The sequence below is a fragment of the Gordionus sp. m RMFG-2023 genome, unplaced genomic scaffold (assembly GCF_954871325.1).
Source record: "Gordionus sp. m RMFG-2023 unplaced genomic scaffold, tfGorSpeb1-WG-v2 contig_366, whole genome shotgun sequence".
In the NCBI taxonomy this organism is placed as follows: domain Eukaryota; kingdom Metazoa; phylum Nematomorpha; class Gordioida; order Chordodea; family Parachordodidae; genus Gordionus; species Gordionus sp. m RMFG-2023.
Genome location: NW_027051099.1, coordinates 1 through 9605, shown reverse-complemented (window position 1 = coordinate 9605; position 9605 = coordinate 1). Strand labels below are relative to the sequence as shown.

At 28.5% G+C, this 9605-nt stretch overlaps 1 long non-coding RNA gene across 1 annotated transcript; it reads right to left on the bottom strand.

The window, feature by feature from the left end:
• Positions 1-8489: 8489 nt before the first annotated feature.
• Positions 8490-9453, bottom strand: LOC135930727 (uncharacterized). The gene is made up of 3 exons (XR_010572872.1): positions 9384-9453; positions 9145-9222; positions 8490-8573 (listed from the first exon to the last, which is right to left on the bottom strand). It is a non-coding gene; the product is annotated as an uncharacterized LOC135930727 (long non-coding RNA).
• Between the last annotated feature and the right edge of the window lie 152 nt (positions 9454-9605).

Here is a 9605-nt window from a genome sequence, read left to right as displayed (position 1 = left end):
AGTTTGGAATATTTCATTGTTTTTTTTTCTCTGCTATATCAACCGTATTAGAATTTAAATTTTTTGGGAAAGAAGATACGCATGTGAAGTCCCAAATTAAGGATTTCCCTAAAGACCAAGGCACGGAAATTAAGCCATCTGGTCTTAAGCCATCATCTAATGATAAGTTTGTAGGCTCCAGGATGTTTGGTATTCGAGCCCTGATAAGAGAACGGCTAATAGCTAAATTAATTGATGCATGCCTGCCTTGACTATATATACAATTTAGACCATGTCTCCCTTTAGAGTCAACTAATGTTTTACATTTGATGCATGTATGTGGTTGAACAATGTTACATCCAAGTCTATGGCCTATGGCAACTCTTAATTGTTCATCTGATAAGAGGTTACCTAGGTTACGACTTGGTAATGCTTCCAACCATTCATAACCACTAGTACAGTTAGCATTCTGTAAAAGTTGAATATACTCCAAAGGGGAGTTTGATGAGATTATTTAAAAAAATTTTTTATTAAAGGTTCAAAAATAGATTGGTGTGTTAAGATTGTGGGTAAGACAGCTTTAGGTGGAGCTAAAGATATCCAGGCTGTCTAGGCTGAGTTTAAAAGGTTATCTTTAGGAGAGATAAAAGAAGATATCATGGCGTTATTCATCAAATGCGATGCCAAAAATGAGGAAAGAGATATAAGATTTAAAGGATATAAATATAAACCACCCATTTTCGAGGGTAATTGTGAGAAACCCCAATTAAAATCTTCTAATTTAATATTTAAAATATTTTCTAATAAACTTCTAAAAAATTCATGAACACGATAAATAATTTCTTTATTTAAAAAAAAGGAAGAAGATCATAAAATATGTAAAATCTTTGGTAAAAATAAATATTTTTTCAAAAGAAACTCTGGTGTGAAGGAATTTCGTTTAAAATAGTTTCAAGTCCTAATAAGCCTTCGAAAAATTTTTCCACGAACACCTCACAGTTGGAAAAACTGCTTAAAGGTGAACCTAGAAGATTAATTTCACTTTTTTAATGATTTTAAACCCTTGGACTTTGAGAGTATTTGAATTTAAAAAGCATATTTCAGATTTAGCTTTATTTAGAGTAAGGCCTATGTTTAGAGAATTCTTCTCTATATGTTCTATCGCTGCAAGAATATTTTTAGAAGGTCCGCAAATGGTACCATCATCTAGATACTATATGTAATTTAAAAAGGATTTTAGACAATGAACTAGGTTATGTATACCTAAACTAAAGATCAGAGGGCCCAAAGGGTCTCCTTGTTGAATACCTTCGTCAGAAGGAATTGTATATTCCCCGAATTTGAGAGGGGTTCTACACCATAAGACTGTTCAATAAATCTTGCATAAAATGTGAATTTTTCTTAAAAAATGTTCAAAAATGCTTTTTTGGATAAAGAATTAAAAGCATTTTTAAAATAGCTTACAGACTACGGCGTCTGGAGGAGGATCTTCAATATATATGCGAAGTGAGTGAGCGGCTATTTCGCATCCCCTTTAGTACCAAAGCCTATTTGATATGTTTGGAACATTTTTTAAGCATCAGGTTTGATGCGCTCAACGATTATCTTAGCTAATGGTCTCCTAAAAAAAGACCCTATTGCAATTGGCCGAACTCCATCATCAGGCTTAGAAAAAGCAATTAATCTTGCGCCAAAAAGAATTTGGTGAACTTGACTAGGTAAATCATTGTTCAATATATTTTCACTAAGTATTACCAATGAATTTACAAATGAATCTTGATAAGGATTTTTAGGGTTAATTAAAAATTGGAAATAAGAAGGGCGAAAACCGTCAATTCCTCCTGCAGAGTTTTTATTAAAGATAAAACTTTTTAATTAGTTCTTCCTTACCTATTTCGATTAAATTAGATTTATAGAGATGGGAAGATCTTCAGGAAAAGCCTGAGGGTGCAATATAGTCTTTTTATATAAAATTATAAATGACCCAAAACTTAACGATAAATTGTCTGAAATTTATAGGATAGGTATCTTAAACATGCCAGAATCCATTTCCGGTGAAATCCGATCTTAAAATTTAAAAAACATGTTTACAAAAATATATTTAAAGTATGAAACATTGAAAGGGAAAGTATATTGACGATAACATATATTTCGTTATGCAAGTTTTACATCGACTGCTTCTTATATTTTAAATCAAGACAAAAAGATATATATTTAATATTATTCTTAAAAGCTAACTTTTATTTAATTATAAATGTAAAATACTATATTATAATAAACAGAGAGAGCCTTCATTCTTGCACAGAAAAATTTAAAATGTATAACAAATATTAATACTTAACTACATTTACAAGTTGCACAACCGTACTCATCCGTTTTAAATCCCCTTTTGCATTTATTTGAGCATCTAGGCCAGTCGCAAACTAAAATTTGAAATTAGGAAATATTTAAAAGAAATTTATTTCTTTTATTGTAAATTTAAAAACGATGGTGACAAAAGTTAGATTTTTTTAGGTTCAGGTTGGTTTTTGAATCTCTTCGAACCTTAGACAGAGGTTGAAAGAAAATGGTTTTACCAAACGGTCGACACAAGTGTATGTGAAAAAAAAATATTCAATATATTATCATTTTAACTAAATTATTTTATTAAAAATAATCAATTATCTTTTCTGAGAAACAAGCGTTCGGTTTCAAAACATTTAAATGATTAAATATGCTACATTTTCTTTAAATAAAGAAAGAAAATGCCTAAAAGTATAGATGATTAGTTTTAAGATTTTAATCCAATATACCACAGTCACAGGTTTGGCAACCTTGCTCATCAAATTGGTAGCCGTTAGGACAGGCCTTGCATTTTACTAGAGGGCATTCTATAATTGTCAATATAAATTTATTATCAATTCAATCGGTAGACAGAAAATAACAGTTATAACAAAAAATAAAATAATTCTATAATATATATATATTTTCGTAAACTGCAATTACAAGTCGCACAACCGTACTTATCCATCTCAAATCCGTGTTCGCATTTTTTATAGACACAAGGGGGTGGGAAACAAACTAAAAAAATATATAGAAATATTTCTTATCAAATATTATAAAATGTATAATTAATAATATTTATTTGGTTTCTCAAACAATTAAAAAAATGTTATATAATTTTAATTAAATATATAAATGGATGAGAAATATAGTTGGGTCATTGCGCTATTTCTAGTTGACTAAAAAATGTCTGAACCAACTTTTTGTCCAAAGATATCATTTTAGCCTCCTTTTTTATTATTTGAAGGGTAATTTTAAAGAAATCAAAAATAAATTAACTCGCTTCTCAGTGAGTAAGTGATTTTTTTCTTCAGCATAGCCATTACTCAATTATAATGGAAAAAAAAACAAATCTAAATAATATGAATATAATCAAATATACCGCAATCACATGTTGGGCAACCTTGTTCGTCATATTTGTAACCATTGGGACACACCTTGCATTTTCTTAGAGGGCATCCTACACGTTTTATATCGCGAATACATTTAAAATTATTATCAGTTTAAATCATATACAAATCGCAATAAATCAATCAATTAAGCTCTACTAGAAAAAGAATATTTTGCAAAAAAAAATACAAATTAATAAGAAAATTGTAAATATATCAATAATGGTTCCTTAACTGCATTTACAAGTTGCGCATCCATACTTATCCGTTTCATACCCATATGTGCATTTGTTGAAGCACCTAGGTGCGCTGCAAACTAGTAGATAGATTAAATTATTTATACTGTTTATCAAATATTAAAATATTTCCATAAATTATCTCATTTTTGTAAAAAAATTTTAATCATAAAATTTTTTCTATATATAAAAAGTTGTCGAAAAATATATATTACATATTTATAACATTTAGTTTATTACAATTGAAATTGAAAGGAAAAAATCAACAAGAAAACATTTTTACAAATTAAGAGATTTAATTTTATCGCAGTTGCAAGTCTCACATCCATTTTCATCCAATTGGTAGTCAAGTGGACAAAAAGAGCAATTTAGTTTTATTTTAGGACAATCTTGTTGAAGAACGATAGAAATTATATACGTATAATTAATTAAAACAATCCAAATTGACACAAATTTGAATATATACAGAAACAAAATTGTCTCATTATCATTCCAGCAATAAAAGCTCTTTATAGATCATTTTGATTCTTATTCAATATACCAGAAAATAAATGCGCTTAAAGAGCGCTAAAAGAATCAATTAAATTCTTTATTAACAGTTTGTCAAATAAATTCTTATTAATAGATCAGGATAGGGGGAGGGACAAACTAAAAATATATGTATATGAAATATTTCTTATTAAATATTACAAATTGTATAAATATTTTTAATAAATAAATATATATATTCGTTTCTAAAACGCAATGATTAATAAAATGTTTATTGGATATAAAAAAAAGGAGAGAAATATAGTTGGGTAATTGCTCTAAATTAACTAAAAAAAATGGCGAAACATACCTTTTCTAAAGATATAATTTTAGTCTCCATTTTCTTTATTGGGGGAAGAGTGGGGGGGGGGATATAATTTTATTTTGAAGAAATAGTAAATAAATTAACTGGTCCTAAATTCGTAGCTGATTGGTTTTTCAGCAAGAGCCTGGAGACTAAGGATGATTGGGCAATTTTTAGCCATTACTTAAAAATCTATATTAATTTTTAGAATATAATCAAATATACCGCAATCACATGTTTGGCAACCTTGTTCATCAAATTTGTAACCATTGGGACACACCTTGCATTCTCTTAGAGGACATCCTACACGTTTTATATCGCAATTATAAATTATTATCAGTTAAATCGAATACAAAAATGCGCCATACAAGGAAAAATAATATTTTGCCAAAAAAAAATTAATAAAAAAAATTATATCAATGGTTGTTTAACTGCATTTACAAGTTGAGCAACCGTACTTATCCGTTTCATACCCATACGAGCATTTATTGAAGCACCTAGGTTTATTGCAACCTAATAAATAGATAAAATTAGGTAAACTGTTTATCATTAAAATTTTTCAATAGATTAACCTCATTATATTTAGCCAAATTTATGCGAAATTATTTTAAATATAAAATTTTATCAATATAAAAAATAGTAGTCAAAAAATACATAATATATATTTATATCAATTTTCTGGTCATTATACAATTGAAATTGTAAGAAAAAATTAAAAACAAAATATTTTAAAAATTAAGAGAATTTAATTTTTACTGCAGTTGCAAGTCTCACATCCATTTTCATCCAATTGGTAACCAAGTGGACAAAAGGAGCATTTTAGTTTTATTTTAGTACAATCTTATGAAAAATGATAAAAATTAAATACATATATAATAATATCAATTTAAAATAATACAAATTTGGTACGGAAAAAAATTTGAATCATTATCATCATAATAGAAAAGTATTCAATAATTTGAGAAAAATTTATCAGTTATACAGGAGTTTAAGGTAAAATTTGTTGTAATATTCAGTTACAAAAAAATTTATTATTCAAATTGTGATGATATTCAAACAAAAATAATGTGTTATTAAAATTATTACTTTATTATTTAAGTCTTAGACTATGCAAATGAGATGAAAAAGCGTGATAATTGGTGATATTTCATACTTTAAGAGTTTAACAATGAAGTTATTTACTTTTTATTTTTCGTTTATAAATTTATTTTTTAATCTTTTTCTATTTTATTTTTTGTTACTTTTTCCATTTTTATGTTAATTTATATTTATAATTAATAGAGTTTAATAAAGGGATTAGAATTTCATATTATGGTTTAATTTTATTTCATTATATTTCTAGGCACTAATACTCAACTTATCACAAAATTAACAAAAATGAATAAATATTAGGAATAAGATGTAAGAATCAAATAATATAATTAAAAAATGATACATTCTTAATTAGCAGCATTAATAAGAGAATAAGTAATATTTTTTAGCAATATTAATAAAAAAAATATGTAACTGCATTGGCAGGTTCTACATCCATTTTCATCGATTTGATTTCCATTTGAGCACTCCTTGCATCTTAAATCATGACAATCTTGAAAGATACGTTTCATATATTTATATTCTTTTCTTATAGAAATTGATATTTACAAAGTTATAGCTTAAAATTTCGGTTGTATAAATAATCCTAAAGGTGATTATAATTATCAAACTTCGAAAAGAATCGGTTAATAGTAGGTAGACCAATTTAATAGCGTTACTAGGTGTGGGGGGGGATGCACAGAGGCTCGTGCTCCCTATGAAGAGCCCCCTTAGTTTATTTTTAAAAAATACCTTAAAAAAAGTCATTTTGAAAATGTTAGCAAAAAAATCAGTTAATTTTAAAATATTTTTTGAGCCACCTAAGATTGTAAGGACTAAGTGACGTCACTAGGCCTATTCAAAAGAGAATGCAAATCGAATATATAATTAATGTTTTAGATATCAACGGATTATATAAGAGTAAGGAAGGAAGGAAGGAAGGAAGGAAGGAAGGAAGGAAGGAAGGAAGGAAGGAAGGAAGGAAGGAAGGAAGGAAGGAAGGAAGGAAGGAAGGAAGGAAGGAAGGAAGGAAGGAAGGAAGGAAGGAAGGAAGGAAGGAAGGAAGGAAGGAAGGAAGGAAGGAAGGAAGGAAGGAAGGAAGGAAGAAGGAAGGAAGGAAGGAAGGAAGGAAGGAAGGAAGGAAGGAAGGAAGGAAGGAAGGAAGGAAGGAAGGAAGGAAGGAAGGAAGGAAGGAAGGAAGGAAGGAAGGAAGGAAGGAAGGAAGGAAGGAAGGAAGGAAGGAAGGAAGGAAGGAAGGAAGGAAGGAAGGAAGGAAGGAAGGAAGGAAGGAAGGAAGGAAGGAAGGAAGGAAGGAAGGAAGGAAGGAAGGAAGGAAGGAAGGAAGGAAGGAAGGAAGGAAGGAAGGAAGGAAGGAAGGAAGGAAGGAGAAAGAAAGAAAGAAGGATAGAAAGAAAGAAAGAAAGAAAGAAAGAAAGAAAGAAAGAAAGAAAGAAAGAAAGAAAGAAAGAAAGAAAGAAAGAAAGAAAGAAAGAAAGAAAGAAAGAAAGAAAGAAAGAAAGAAAGAAAGAAAGAAAGAAAGAAAGAAAGAAAGAAAGAAAGAAAGAAAGAAAGAAAGAAAGAAAGAAAGAAAGAAAGAAAGAAAGAAAGAAAGAAAGAAAGAAAGAAAGAAAGAAAGAAAGAAAGAAAGAAAGAAAGAAAGAAAGAAAGAAAGAAAGAAAGAAAGAAAGAAAGAAAGAAAGAAAGAAAGAAAGAAAGAAAGAAAGAAAGAAAGAAAGAAAGAAAGAAAGAAAGAAGGATAGAAAGAAGGATAGAAAGAATTGAAAGAGGCTATGACGTGAGTGCCAAATGAAGTTAACATTGCAGCTATGATTGGTATGATTAAATGATTGGGATGTAACTTAAAAAAATATTTGGTAAATCTGATCACTTTCTGCGTTCATGACATCATAATCTAGGTTAGAGAATTCGAGTGTATCTGCACAAGAAAGGTCAGGTAAGTAACTCACCACTCTTCCATGAAGTCTTGGATGAATCTTAGACGTTTATCATTAGGGTTGTAAAGTTCAATCGAAAGTAAAAGAAATTCCAAAAATTCCCAGGCAAAATATAGTGTTATTTTGTCTTAGAAATCTGTCTCTACATCGTTTGCAAGGTATTAGAAGGAGGAAAAGATGAGGGTAACATAAATAAGAATGCTGATGTTGTGTAAAAGAAAAATGTCATAATACGACAAGGTAAAAGTATTGTGGGGGGGGGGCAGATTTACAAAGTTTACATGATTAAAAGTTTAGAGAGATGTGTTGATGATTAGAGCGAAAAAAAGGCAAAAAATAAGATGGAATTAGAAAAGGCTATAGCCATATGACGCGAGACATATGAGACTTTAATGAATTATACTAGAACCTACAAATAGAAGAAGACTGAAAACGTTTATTAGCTTGAAAAAACACAGTTTAAATATAGGAATGAGCATACTACAACGGCAGGTTCTACATCCATTTTCATCGATTTGATTGCCATTAGCGCATTCCTTGCATTCTAATAGAGGACAATCTTGTAAGATGAATAATTCATATAACTTTATTATTTATAGCTTAATTTATTCCACAAAGTCTTATATAAAACTCTCATGCCAATCGGTCAAAGATTGAAATGATTTAAATTTTCTTAAATTATTTTGATAAAATATGATTATAATCGGCAGGTTCTACACCAATTTGCATCAATTTGATTACCATATATGCAATCCTTGCAATCTAACAAAACATTCTATTGATAATTTATTTTATATTAATTTAAGAGTACAAATATTTAGCTTTAGAATTTGTTCGAATACAAAGAAAGCTATATTTAATATTTTCAAAGTGCTGAATATCTTATTATAGGATAATTATCTTGCTTTTACACGAATCGAATGTAATAGGCTAATTTTAACATAATAAATTTTTAAAGTTGTAATTTTAGCAAAGTATAAATTACTGCAACGGCAAGTTCTACATCCATTTTCATCGATTTGATAACCATTAGAACAGTACTTAGTACAATTTACCAAAGGAGGGCAATCTTGAAAGATTTTATTAAAAGGATAATTTTTTTGAAAATTTATCTTATGATCAAATGTAAAAGAACAATCAAATAAACTCACCGCGTATTACAATGGATAGAATATCAAACTGTTTTATAATTATGTTTTATTTTAAATTATTGTGTGAGACATTCCAAACTTTGTACAACTTATTTTAGGGAAATAAAATATTTAGGAAGAAAAGTCATATCCGCTTTATACCTAAGTCGCTATCAATCACTATGTCAATATAAATGCCTGTAGAGAATTTCTAATTAAAGCGTTAGTTTCAGGAAGAACATAATAGTTTACATGATTAAAATACGTAGATAGGGAACGAAAGAAAGAAAATAAAGAATAATTAAACGTTTAAGATAAGAACGAAAAAGGTTTAGTATAATAGATGGATTTGGGAAAGGCTTTAACCAGATGACGCATGACAGATGAAAATGGAAAAGTAAAATTCTAAAAATAGAGAAAATTCATTCTGACCGCTCAGAACGAAGATGACTGAAGATGTTTATTAGCCATATTTAAAAAAAAACATAGTTTTAATAGAAATAAACATACTACAACGGCAGGTTCTACATCCATTTTCATCGATTTGATTGCCATTAGCACACTCCTTGCATCTCAACAAAGGACAATCTTAAAAGTAGTACATATTTGATAAAGTTCACATTATAATTTATATAACTCTCTTAAATAATCGAATAAATTGTTTAAATTTTATCACCGATAATGATTATCAACTTTGAAATGATTTCAATTTAATTTAAAATTACATTTAACAAAAATATGAATATTACTGCATTGGCAAGTTCTACATCCATTTTCATCGACTTTGTTACCATAAATGCATTCTTTACAACGCAACTGAAGGCATTCTTTAAAGATATATTTTGTATTAATTTAAAAGTTGATTATAGCTTTCGAATTTGTTCGTATAAACAATGATGGCTCTATATAATATTTTTAAAATATTGGGACTGACTATATCTTAATATATATAATTATCTAACTTTTACTTG